The sequence below is a fragment of the Saimiri boliviensis genome, chromosome X (assembly GCF_048565385.1).
Source record: "Saimiri boliviensis isolate mSaiBol1 chromosome X, mSaiBol1.pri, whole genome shotgun sequence".
Taxonomy (NCBI): Eukaryota; Metazoa; Chordata; class Mammalia; order Primates; family Cebidae; genus Saimiri; species Saimiri boliviensis.
In genome coordinates this window covers 115098350-115112352 of record NC_133470.1, presented here as the reverse complement: position 1 = coordinate 115112352, position 14003 = coordinate 115098350, and the positions used below count along the sequence as shown (strand labels likewise).

Sequence of the window (14003 nt, the reverse complement as noted above, 5' to 3'; positions counted from 1 at the left end):
ATTAATGAAGTAATACATAAGTGAATAAATTTGATTTGTGAGGCATGTTCACTGTGGCTCTATGGACTGAACTGTTCCATTACCAGCTAGCTACTTAGTAATAGTGAAATTTCTTGCAAATGGGACCAATTTGTTTCTATATATGCCAAGCACCTGGGCAATTAGAGTTGTGTCTAACTACCCTTTGCTCACATCATCAGTTTTACTCTCATCCATGGTGATGTACTAAAGTGAATCTCAGGCAGTGGACGTGGTTCTGCCAAGAGCCGAAGATAGCAGTGAACGTATACTCAACGTCAGTGACCAGTGATAATCTAAGTCGACATGACATGCTGGCCTGGATCAATGAGTCTCTGCAGTTGAATCTGACAAAGATTGAACAGTTGTGCTCGGGGGCTGCCTATTGTCAGTTTATGGACATGCTGTTTCCTGGCTCCATTGCCTTGAAGAAAGTGAAATTCCAAGCTAAGCTAGAACATGAGTACATCCAGAACTTCAAAATACTACAAGCAGGTTTTAAGAGGATGGGTGTTGACAAAATAATTCCTGTGGACAAATTAGTAAAAGGAAAATTTCAGGACAATTTTGAATTTGTTCAGTGGTTCAATAAGTTTTTTGATGCAAACTATGATGGGAAAGACTATGACCCTGTGGCTGCCAGACAAGGTCAAGAAACTGCAGTGGCTCCCTCCCTCGTTGCTCCAGCTCTGAATAAACCGAAGAAACTTCTCAGTTCTATTAGTGCAGCTCCCCAGAGGCCCATCTCAACACAGAGAACTGCTGCGGCTCCTCAGGCTGGCCCCGGTGTGGTGTAGAAGAACCCTGGTGTGGGCAATGGGGATGACGAGGCAGCTGAGTTGATGCAGCAGGTCAACGTATTGAAACTTACTGTTGAAGACTTGGAGAAAGAGAGGGGCGTCTAATTCGGAAAGCTATGGAATATTGAATTGATTTGCCAGGAGAATGAGGGGGAAATGACCCTGTATTGCAGAGGATTGTAGACATTCTGTATGCCACAGATGAAGGCTTTGGGATACCTGATGAAGGGGTCCCACAGGAGGAGCAAGAAGAGTATTAACAGCCTGGACCAGCAGAGTAACATCCGAATTCTTCACTCCAAATCATGTGCTTAACTGTAAAATACTCCCTTTTATTATCCTTAGCGGACTCACTGGTTTCTTTTCATAAGCAAAAAGTACCTCTTCTTAAAGTGCACTTTGCAGACGTTTCACTCCTTTTCCAATAAGTTTGAGTTAGGAGCTTTTACCTTGTAGCAGAGCAGTATCAACATCTAGTTGGTTCACCTGGGAAACAAAGGCTGACGTGGGGCTCACTGCGGATGCGGGTCACACTGAGTGCTGGAGGAGGTGTATGTCATATGCTGAGGCGGCGACCTCAGCGGAGTAATGTAAAGACTGAATTGAATTTTAAGCTAATGTGAAATCAGAGAATGTTGTAATAAATAAATGCCTTAAGAGTATTTAAAATATGTTTCCATATTTCAAAATATAAAATGTACATGACAGGAGATTTTGCATTTGACATTGTGTCTGGGAAGGAAGGGTGAGACCTTGGACCCTTTGGAACCTGCTGACACAGGTCTTACAGGGCTGTTTGAATCCTCACAGGCCCAGGCTTTGGTCTAAAAGGAACATTTAAAAAGTTGCCCTGTAAAGCCATTTGGTGTCATTGACCAGTTGCATCCTTGCTAAAAGGCAAGAGGCATCGTTGCCTGAATAATAGAGGATGTGTTTCAGCCCTGAGATATTTGAGTTGAAGGGCTTGGTTTTCATTGAGCATTTGTCTATTTTTCCAGTTGTCTCCGAAATTTCTATGTATTATGTTTTTGCGGAAGTGAGGTGTGCCCAGTTTTTTAATCTAACAACTACTTTTTGGGACTTGCCGACATCTCTGGGATTTCAGTGGTGATTGTATCCCATTTTATTGTCTTTTGGGTTTATATTTACCATGTTTCTCTTCTCTGCTCCCTTTGCCCATTGGGGACTCCTCTTTGGCTCCTTGAAGTTTGCTGCTTAGAGTTGGAAATGCAGCAGGTAGATGATCATGCTGCAAGCTCTTTCTGGACCTCTGGCAAAGGGAGTCGTTAGTGAAGGCTGTCATTACCTCGGGATCTGCAAGGCTGGGGTGTTTTCGGTATCTGTTGTCCACAGCCTTCCACTGTAATCCGAATACTTTGCCAGTGCACTAATCTCTTTGGAGATAAAATTCATTAATGTGTTACTAAATGTTAATTTTTTTTTTGCAGAAAATACAGTACCGTGTCTGAATTAATTATTAATATTTAAAATATTTCATTCCTTAACTCTTCCTCCTTTGCTTTGCCCACAGCCTATTCAGTTCCTTTTATGGCAGGATTCTGCAAAATGTGTCTCACCCACTACTGAGGTTGTTCAGCCCCTGATGTATTCGTTTTTTTTTTTTTTTTTTTTTTTTTTGAGGCGGAGTTTCACTCTTGTTACCCAGGCTGGAGTGCAATGGCGCAATCTCGGCTCACCGCAACCTCCGCCTCCTGGGTTCAGGCAATTCTCCTGCCTCAGCCTCCTGAGTAGCTGGGATTACAGGCACGTGCCACCATGCCCAGCTAATTTTTTGTATTTTTAGTAGAGACGGGGTTTCACCATGTTGACCAGGATGGTCTCGATCTCTTGACCTCGTGACCCACCAGCCTCGGCCTCCCAAAGTGCTGGGATTACAGGCGTGAGCCACTGCGCCCGACCCGTATTTGTATTGATTTGTTTCTGGTGGTAGCTTGTCCTAAAATGTGTGTAGAAAGCAAGTGTTTTATGATAAAATTGTTGTGTAGTGCATGCTCTGTGTGGAATTCAGAGGAAAACCCAGATTCAGTGATTAAAAATGCCAAAAAATGCAAGTAACCAGCCATTGTTCAAATGACAGTGGTGCTATTTCTCTTTTGTGGCCTTTTAGACTTTTGTTGCCCTAAAATTCCATTTTATTGGGAACCCATTTTCCACCTGGTCTTTCTTGACAGGGTTTTTTTCTACTTTGAAACAGTCTCTAAATAAAATTATGTATTTCAAGAGTAAAAAAAAAAATTAAAATATAAAGTGAATCTTCTGGTTCTGAGTCCCAGCTGAACTCTAGATACCACCTGCTGACTTGTGATCGTTTGGGGCCTGAGACAACAGGACTGTGGGTGGAGAGAGTCCCAGTTATGATTTAAAAATATGTATCTGTACCACAAAGTCAACATTAGGCAGCTGGAAACTATTCACATCCTGTGTATTCTCTGTAGGGGAAGGGGGACTGACTGATCATGTGATTGCAGTGATACAGATTATTAGCAGGATGAAATAACGTGCCTAAAACATAAAAGCTTCTGAGGGGCGATGGGAAGCCATCTGTCTTTTAAGCTCCGAGACCAAACTCAAGGATAGTGTTAGGTCTCTTGTGTGTTACAGTTTCATTTTACTCTTAATTTAAACCAGATTCTTATTAAAACAGACTCCTAATAAAGCTTAACAGCCTAAGTGGGCAATCACTCTTTTAAAAATGAAATCCCTCTGTCTCCACTCTAGGGCCCTTATGTGGCATTATACAGATTTTAAAGTTTTAAGAGACTAAGTTTCCATTGAAAAGATGGCAGAGATTTACTTGTCTATCTTAGTCCTCAGAATACATAGCAATATTTACAATGGAATCACTGGTATCCTAAGTTTGATGATGCAACTTGGTAGAACTAACATGTCATTCACTGTTTAATATGATTATATTTATTTAGGAACTTTGATGTGAGCACTAAAACTGATGGGTTTCTTCAGTAAAGTAGTTAGTAAAAGACTAATTTAATAATGCAACTGACTTTGTCAATCACCTGTACACTGAACAACCAGTTTTTATTTTTTTAATTATTTGCCCCAACCAGCTGTTTTAGAACTCTGTAGTTATGTTCCCAATAAAACCAGTCTACAAATTGGTCAAACCAGTTACATAGATATGCAAACATCTGAATGACTATAGGCATGACTTGCCAAAAACACTGCCATTCTGTTGTCCTTTCTTGTCCGGAAATAGAAAGATTTGGCCATTTAATCATGACAAAAAAGATAATGAAAGTGTAAATTATTAGCCGAATGTTGTCAACACATACTATTTTCCTCATTAAAATGTGGATATCTGTCAAGGGAGTTGTTACCTGAGAAATGATGATATGGGAGGCAAATTGATACTAATACACTCATCTTTTTCTAAACTAGAAGACTTCAACTAGGTTTGAACATCATTAGTAAATGCTCCTTGTCCTCTGAATAAACCCTTTAATTTACATCCATCATTAAACATTTCCTAAGACAAAAGCTGGTGATCTTTTGATTTCAGACCCTATTCTCATTGATAATTGTCATTAACTGAATAGAGCTGGATCTATTCTCTTTTCTCTGTATTTCTTCTACCAGAATGAGTATTCTGCTTTCTTAGGTATATAACTAAAAGATGGATAAATCAAAGAGGTAGAATAATTATCTTTGATTAAAGGAGGTACTATAAATATATGTCTAGATGCCCCCTTTTTAACTTTCATCTCTGCATCATTAAAACATTTATTAATGAGTTCCCTGTTCACATATCTATTATCAATTCTAATTATTTGTGTGTCTGAATCAAGCTCTCCTGCTTTCATTAGTGTCATTAATGTCTGTCAGCAAATGATAATGTGGGAGAATCTCACAAATTTATATGCATTCCCAGACTGGAGACCCAACCACAGTCAGTATTCTTGCATGACAGCAGCTGTAACAAATGGCCATCCTTCCCAGGAGAAGTGTAAACAGGTCACTAATTAATGCATTTACCATTAGACTCTGTTTAGTTTTCAGTCATAGCATATCATTCATTATGTTGGGACACCAAGTACAATATCGTTATGGAAATGAGGTATTTGTACATTCTCCTTAGATCCACGTGACAGATTGAGTTATCTACCTATTTTTCTCTCAGCATTTTCCCAGATATCAGCAAGTATATGAATGACCTTGGAGAAGGTCCTACTTTATTACCAGGCTTCTAGTGTAAATGGCATAATGGGTTAGCAGTTTATTTAAATACATGCAATAAAAATCAGCTCTTGGTGAGGGATAAAGTTGGGGGGAAAATAAGAGGATTAAGAGGAAAAAGGGAAAATAAATTCTAAATTTTGGGAGCTGGGCTATAATGTCAGGAAATTTAAATCAAAATTAGAAGTGGAGTGGTACAATGAGAAGTTCATTGCTGCCAAAAGACTGAAAAGTAGACGTTGGCAGTCAAACTCCTTCCTTTATATCCACAAAATGATCAACAGCTCTCAAAGAAAGGTACAGTTGGGACAACCTTTTTTTTTTTTATTCCAGCTGGTAATTATAAATTCCCCCAATCCTTAGATAAAAGCTTCAAATAAAGAATAGGGGGACCAGTGAAGCCAAGCCATGCCTTATTTGTTAACAATATATATTATATGTTGATCATAAATAGCAATTCTTATTGTAGCTCATTCATTCATTTACTGAATAAACACTTACTGAGTAACACTCTGGGCCAGGCTATATGTTTGGGATATAGAGATGAAAATAGTACAGACTTACCCTTCAAGAAACTTAGGAGATAGACAAACTGGCAATACACTGTGGTTATTGTAAGTAACATAAGTGCTATGATAATTGTATGCCTGGGATGCTATGGAAGTTTAAAGGATGAATTCTTTATGGCAAGCATAGGGAGGGTTTCACAGAAGAGGTAACATCTAAATTGAGTCTCAAAGGAAAAATAGGAATTTTTAGAAGAGGAAGGGAGGGGACTTGTATGTCAGTTGAGGAGATAGAATGTACAAAGGTAAAAGCACAATCAACAATATGCTATATTTACAGAATGGTGACAAATTAAAGGTGGTTGGACCATTGTTTGCATAGGGGATAGACTTTCAGAAGGAGCAATGAGAGATGGTTGTATGAGAAGCTAATGAGGGCCAAACAGAGTAGAGTGTTAGGTGTTATGCTGAGAGGGTTTGTACTATATTATGAAGGAAGTAAAGACTTCATAGAAGCATGACACAGCCAGGTTGCTTTTCCTTCCTTCCTTCCTTCCTTCTTTCTTTCTTTCCTTTTCTTTCTTTCTTTTTCTTTCTTTCTTTTTCTTTCTTTCTTTTCTTTCTTCTCTCTTCTCTCTTCTCTCTTCTCTCTCTCTCTCTCTCTCTCTCTCTCTCTCTCTCTTTCTAGAAATTAACTCTTGTGGCATTGTGGAAGATGAACTGGAATGGGGAGTTTGGAGGCTGGGAAAGTGGTCAGGAGCTCGGTAAAGTAGTCTAATCAGGTGATAATTTTTCAAAGTCAGGACAGCATTAATAACTCTCAGGATCATAGGCCTTTTACTAGACCTTCTTCTTCCCTAGAAGAGGTACATTTCCTAGGGTCATGAAATAAACTTCTTTATCTTTTTCTTTTTTTAAAACTTTTAGGTTCAGGGTACATGTGTAGGTTTGTTACATAGGTAAACTTGTGTCATGCGGGTTTATTGTACAGATTATTTCATCACTCAGGTATTAAGCCTAGTACCCATTAGTTATTTCTCTTCACCCTCTCCCTCTTCCCATCCTCCACCCTCTGATAGGCCCCAGTGTGTGGTGTTCTCCTTTATGTGTCTGTGTTTTCTCATCATTTAGCTCCCACTTATAAGTTTAGTGTATCTATCAACCCATCACCTAGGTATTAAGTCCTGCTTGCATTAGCTATTTATCCCGATGCTCTCCCTCCCCTTTCCCAAACCCCACAAGAGGCCTCAGTATGTGTTGTTCCCCTCCTTGTGTCCATGTGTTCTGATTGTTCAGCTATCACTTATGAGTGAGAACATGCAGTATTTGGTTTTCTGTTCCTGTTTAGATTGCTAAAGATAATGGCCTCCAGCTCCGTCTATGTCCCTGCAAAGGACATGATTTTTTTCTTTTCTTTCTTTTTTTTTTTGAGACGGAGTTTCGCTCTTGTTACCCAGGCTGGAGTGCAATGGCATGATCTCGGCTTACCGCAACCTCCGCCTCCTGGGTTCAGGCAATTCTCCTGCCTCAGCCTCCTGAGTAGCTGGGATTACAGGCACATGCCATCATGCCCAGCTAATTTTCTGTATTTTTAGTAGAGACGGGGTTTCACCATGTTGACCAGGATGGTCTCGATCTCTTGACCTCGTGATCCACCCACCTCGGCCTCCCAAAGTGCTGGGATTACAGGCTTGAGCCACCGCGCCCGGCCCTCTTTTCTTTTTTTTAATTGTACTTTACGTTCTGGGGTACATGTGCAGATCATGCAGGATTGTTGCATAGGTACACACACGGCAATGTGGTTTGCTGCGTCCATCCCCCCGACACCTACTTCTGGCATTTCTCCCTGTTATCCTTTCCCGACCTCCCCACCTCCCTGCTGTCACTCCCTTGACCCTCCCAACAGACCCCTGTGTGTCATGCTCCCCCACTGTGTCCATGTGTTCTCATTGTTCAACACCCGCCTATGAGTGAGAACATGTGGTGTTTGAGTTTCTGTTCGTTTGTCAGTTTGCTGAGAATGATGGTTTCCAGATTCATCTATGTCCCTACAAAGGACATGAACTCATCATTTTTTGTGGCTGCATAGTATTCCATGGTGTATATGTGCCATATTTTCCTTGTCCAGTCTATCATTGATGGGCATTTGTGTTGGTTCCAGGTCTTTGCTATTGTAAACAGTGCCACAATGAACATACGTGTGCATGTGTCTTTATAATACAATGATTTATAATCCTTTGGGTATATACCCAGTAATGGGATTGCTGGGTCAAATGCATTTTCTATTTCTAGGTCCTTGAGGAAGTGCCACACTGTCTTCAACAATGGTTGAACTAGTTTACACTCCCACCAACAGTGTAAAAGTGTTCCTATTTCTCCACATCCTCTCCAGCATCTGTTGTCTCCAGATTTTTTAATGATCACCATTCTAACTGGCATGAAGTGGTATCTCAATGTGGTTTGATTTGCATTTCTCTAATAATCAGGGATGATGAGCAGTTTTTCATATGTTTGTTGTCCTCATATATGTCTTCTTTTGAAAAGTGTCTGTTCATATCTTTCACTCACTTTTGGATGGGTTTATTTGTTTTTCTCTTGTAAATCTGTTTTAGTTCTTTGTAGATTCTGGATATTAGCCCTTTGTCAGATGGGTGGATTGCAAAAATTTTTCCTATTCTGTTGATTGCCAGTTCACTCTAATGATTGTTTCTTTTGCTGTGCAGAAGCTCTGGAGTTTAATTAGGTCCCATTTGTCTATTTTGGCTTTTGCTGCCAATGCTTTTGGTGTTTTAGTCATGAAGTCCTTGCCTATGCCTATGTCCTGAATGATTTTGCCTAGGTTTTCTTCCAGGGTTTTTATGGCGTTAGGTCTTATGTTTAAGTCATTAACCCATCTCGAGTTAATTTTAGTGTAAGGTGTCAGGAAGGGGTCCAGTTTCTACTTTCTGCACACTGCTAGCCAATTTTTCCAATACCATTTATTAAACAGGGAATCCTTTCCCCATTGCTTGTTTTTGTCAGGTTTGTCGAAGATTAGATGGTTATAGATGTGCAGAATTGCCTCCAAGGCCTCTGTTCTGTTCCATTGGTCTAAATCTCTGTTTTGGTACCAGTACCATGTTGTTTTGATTACTGTAGCCTTGTAGGATAGCTTGAAATCAGGTAGCGTGATGCCTCCGGCTTTGTTCTTTTTGCCTAGGATTGTCTTGGCTGTGCAGGCTCTCTTTTAGTTCCATATGAAGTTAAAGGTGTTTTTTTCCAGTTCTGTGAAGAAGGTCATTGGTAGCTTGATGGGGATAGGGTTGAATCTATAAATTACTTTGGGCAGTATGGCCATTTTCACGATATTGACTGTTCCTAACCATGAGCATGGAATGTTTTTCCATCTGTTTGTGTCCTCTCTTATTTCCTTGAGCAGTGGTTTGTAGTTCTCCTTGAAGAGGTCCTTTACATCCTTTGTTAGTTGTATTCCTAGGTATTTTATTCTCTTTGTAGCAATTGTGAATGGGAGTTCGCTCATGATTTGACTTTCTGTTAGTCTGTAATTGGTGTATAGAAATGCTTGTGATTTCTGCACATTGATTTTGTATCCTGAGACTTTGTTGAAGTTGCTTATCAGTTTAAGGAGATTTTGGGCTGAGACGATGGGGTCTTCTAAATATACAATCATGTCATCTGCAAATAGAGACAATTTGACTTCCTCTTCCTAATCGAATACCTTTATTTTTTTTCTTCCCTAATTTCTTTGGCTAGAACTTCCAATACTATATTGAATAGAAGTGGTGAGAGAGGGCGTCCTTGTCTAGTGCCAGATTTCAAAGGGAATGTTTCCAGTTTTTGCCCATTCAGTATGATATTAGCTGTAGGTTTGTAGTAAATGGCTTTTATCGTTTTGAGTTATGTTCCTTTGATACCTAGTTTATTGATAGTTTTTAGCTGTTGCAGAGAAGGCCTTTGACCAAATTCATCTATTGAGATAATCATGTGGTTTTTGTCTTTGGTTCTGTTTTTGTGGTGGATTACATTTATAGACTTGCATATGTTGAACCAGCCTTGCATCTCCGGAATGAAGCCTACTTGATTGTGATGGATAAGCTTTTTGATGTGCTGTTGCAATTGGTTTGCCAGTATTTTATTGAAGATTTTTGCATCTATGTTCATCATGGATATTGGCCTGCAGTTTTTTTTTTGTTGTTGTTGTTGTGTCTCTGCTTGGTTTTGGTATCAGGATGATGTTGGTCTCATGAAATGATTTGGGAAGGATTCTCTCTTTTTGTGTTGTTTGGAAGAGTTTCAGAAGGAATGGTACCAGCTCCTCTTTGTACATCTGGTAGAACTTAGCTATGAATCTGTCTGGACCTGGGCTTTTTTGGGTGGGCTATTAATTGCTGCCTCAACTTCAGACCTTGTTATTGGTCTATTCAGGGTTTTGACTTCTTCCTGGTTTAGGCTTGGGAAGATGCAAGTGTCCGGGAATTTATCCATTTCTTCCAGGTTTACTAGTTTATGTCCATAGAGTTGTTTGTGATAATCTCTGATCATAGTTTGTATTTCTGTGGAATCTGTGATGATATCCCCTTTATTGTTTTTTATTGCATCGATTTCATTCTTCTCTCTTTTCTTTTTTATTAACCTGGCTAGCAGGTTAATGTCTATTTTGCTAATGTCTATTTTGTCTGTCTATTTTGTTGATCTTTTCAAAAAAAAACAACAGCTCCTGGATTTATTGATTTTTTTGCAGGGTTTTTTTTTGTGTCTCTCTCCTTCAGTTATGCTCTGATCTTAGATATTTCTTGTCTTCTGATAGCTTTTGAGTTTTTTTTTTAAATCTTATTCCTCTAGCTCATTCAATTTTGATGATAGGGTGTTGATTTTATATCTCTCTTCACTTCTCATGTGGGCATTTATTGCTATAAATTTCCGATTTCCCTCTAGACACTTCTTCAAATGTTTCCCATGATTCTGGTATATTGTGTCTTCGTTCTTGTTAGTTTCAGAGAACATCTTTGTCTCTGCTTTTATTTCATTGTTTATCCAGTCGACATTTAGGAGCCAGTTGTTCAGTTTCCATGAAGGTGTGCAGTTCTGAGTTAGTTTCTTAATTCTGAGTTCTAATTTGATTGCCCTGTGGTCTGAGAGACTGCAAATGCACACACAATGGAATACTATGCAGCCATAAAAAGGAATGAATTAACAGCATTTGCAGTGACCTGAATGAGAGTAGAGAGTATTATTCTAAGTAAAGTAACTCAGAGATGGAAAGCCAAAAGTTGTATGTTCTCCCTGATGTGTGGGAGCTAAGCTATGAGGATGCAAAGGCAGAAGAATGATATAATGGACTTTGGGGATTTGGGAAGAAGAGTTGCGGGGAGAGAGAAAAATGCAGTGTACACTGTGATGGGTGCACCAAAATCTCACAAGTAACTACTAAAGAATTTACTCATGTGACTGAATACCACTTGTATGTATATGTGTATATATATGTGTATATATATATATATATATATATATGTATATACTTGTGTACACACACACACACACACACACCACATTTTCTTTATCCACTTGTTGATTGATGGGCATTTAGGTTGGTTCCACAATTTTGCAATTGTGAATTGTGCTGCCATAAACATGTGTGTATAAGTGTCTGTTTCAAATAATGATTTCTTTTCTTCTGGGTGGATACCCAGTAGTGAGATTATGGATCAAATAGTAGTTCTACTCTTGGTTCTTTAAGGAATCTCCACACTGTTTTCCACAGTGGCTGTACTAGTTTACATTCCCACCAGCAGTGTAGAAGTGTTTCCTGTTCACCACATCCACGCCAGCATCTACTGTTTTTTGATGGTTTGATTATGGCCATTCTTGCAGGAGTAAGATGGTGTCACATTGTGGTTTTGATTTCCATTTCCCTGATCATTAGTGATGCTGAGCATTTTTTCATATGATTATTTGTATATCCTCTTTTGAGAATTGTCGATTCATGTCCTTAGCCCACTTTTTGATGAGATTTCTTTTTCTTACTGATTGGTTTGAGTTTATTGTAGGAAACGCCCTTCTAGACATTGACTCAGGCAAGGATTACATGACCAAGAACCCAAAAGCAAATGTAATAAAAACAAAGATAAATAGCTTGGACCTAATTAAGCTAAAGAGCTTTTGCACAGCAAAAGGAACTGTCAGCAGAGTAAACAGACAACCCACAGAGTGAGATAAAATCTTCACAATTTATCCATCTGACAAAGGACTAATATCTAGAATCTAGACAACTTTATTATTGTTGTGTCAGTGACAAAATACTGTCAAATTCTAATTATCAAGGTGCTTTTGAGAATATTGCTTCATTCTTTGGGTGTTGGTTTATCCATCTGTTGAAAAATGTTAGTGATACATGTTTTCTCTTTATTACCCTGACAAAAAATATGTTCCATAAGAAAGAGATCATGTGGATAAAAAAACCTGGGAAGGAAGTCTAAAACAGGAATGGGAAATGGATTTTAATTCATGTGACACCTCTGATTTATTGGTATTAGCTATTGGAGGCCTGGTGTTGAAGAACATGAGTTTGTGTCTAAGCTCAGTTGGAAAGAGTAACTGCTATGGGTATAGTGTTGAAAGTGTCTGAGCACAGCTCTGTGCCAACAGTAAGACAGATAAGTTATTGGTGGTGATCAGAGGGTCTTTGCCTGAGCCAAATAATAAAGGATGGTTAGATTTTCCCCCTTATCTTCTCCTTCACAAATTGTAGTTCAGTTAAATGACCACAATGTTTTCCCTTATATTGTGGTGTTGTATGAAAAGCTAGTTTTGACTACCATGGATTGCTCTGGTCAATTGGGAAGACTCTAAACAGGGTTGTTTAATCAGCGATTGTGGCTTGAAAAGGAAAAAAAATACTTGAAATGGCTGACTCTGATCACTAGGTGGTCATTAAAGTGAATTGCAGTTTGCATGGTGGGATGGGGATGAGGTCTACGCTACAGGGAATCAGTTGGAATACCCTTTCCATTTTGGCTCAGGGTCAGAGAGGACAGCAAAAGCTTTAGGTATTTGCTGACCCTATAGTGGCCACATAGGAGAAAAATTTAAGGCAATAGGCAGCAATTCAAGGAGAACTCCATGAAGGTGTGAGGATAAATAACCGCACCTCTTTGACACCAGGGCATAAAGGTGGAATGCATGGTGCCCATAAGCCCTGAAGATTAGTCCATACAGGAAAGCACATTTTCAGGATGGTGAGAAAAGAAGGATTTAAAAAACCTTTTGTTGAAGTATAATATACATATATACAGGGGAATATGGGTATTTTAAGTATACAGCTTAATAAAATTTCACAAACTGAAAACCAGCAATAAAGCTTATTGTTTTGAATTCATAGCCAGAATGCGAACTATTTAGGGTCATGTGAATGACTTAATATATCCTAACATGTATCCCACTGTGAAGCACTGTGCCTGGCCTTTGAGTAGTACAGTGCTGTATAATTGAAACTAAAATCAGTTCGGTTTTAGAAGAGCAGGGTTCAAATTCAGAATCCACTATTATGTTGCTGTGTTACCTTGGGCAAGTCTTTCCATTTCCAAGTCTCAATTTCCCTACCTGTAAAATGTGGTCAGTGATAATTCCTACATTATTTATATCAGAGAGTAAAATGTACTTACAGCTGAGAGCATCTTTGAAAATGTTAAAGCATCATTTCTCCAGTGCCTAGCAGAGAACCTGCCACATAGTAATTTATTTTTCTCTTTTTTTTTTATTGCATTTTAGGTTTTGGGGTACATGTGATGAACATGCAAGATTGTTGCATAGGTACACACATGGCAGTGTGGTTTGCTGCCTTCTGTCCCCTCACCCGTATCTGTCATTTCTCCCCATGCTATCTCTTCCCACCTCCCCACCCCCGCCCCTCCTCCATTTCCCCCCAACGGACCCCAGTGTGTAGTGCTCCCCTCCCTGTGTCCATGTGTTCTCATTGTTCAACACCCGCCTATGAGTGAGAATATACGGTGTTTGATTTTCTGCTCTTGTGTCAGTTTGCTGAGAATGTAATTTTTTTTGAGTGAGTAGCACATAATAAGTCTCAAAAATATTTACCAAACATTGTGAAAAGTAATTTGGCACAATGCACAACTAAGGATTCTTTTAAGACCATTTTCCAAATGAATCTTAAGGTCAGTTCAATCACCCTGAGTCTTTCAGCTTTAGATTTCTCTTTGCCTGAAGGGAAGAAAATTCATCCAATGGGAATAAGAATAGAAATCAAACAAGACAGGATCATAGAATCCCATTATATTATGGTAGGACCATAGTTTGCGATGGTTGGAAATGTTTCTCTTTTTACCTACAGTATTCCTCCATGGCCTCTGACGCTTATCTGCAATACCTTGTAGTTTAATATTTAGGTTGTTGCTAGGCCTAGCTGTCTTAATGGAGGCAAGGGTTTATCTGTGAGTGTGCCAGTTATTGC

At 39.2% G+C, this 14003-nt stretch overlaps 1 pseudogene; it reads left to right on the top strand.

Moving 5' to 3' along the window:
- Positions 1-250: 250 nt before the first annotated feature.
- On the top strand, positions 251-1558 carry LOC101037924 (microtubule-associated protein RP/EB family member 1 pseudogene; annotated as a pseudogene).
- The last annotated feature ends 12445 nt before the right edge of the window (positions 1559-14003 follow it).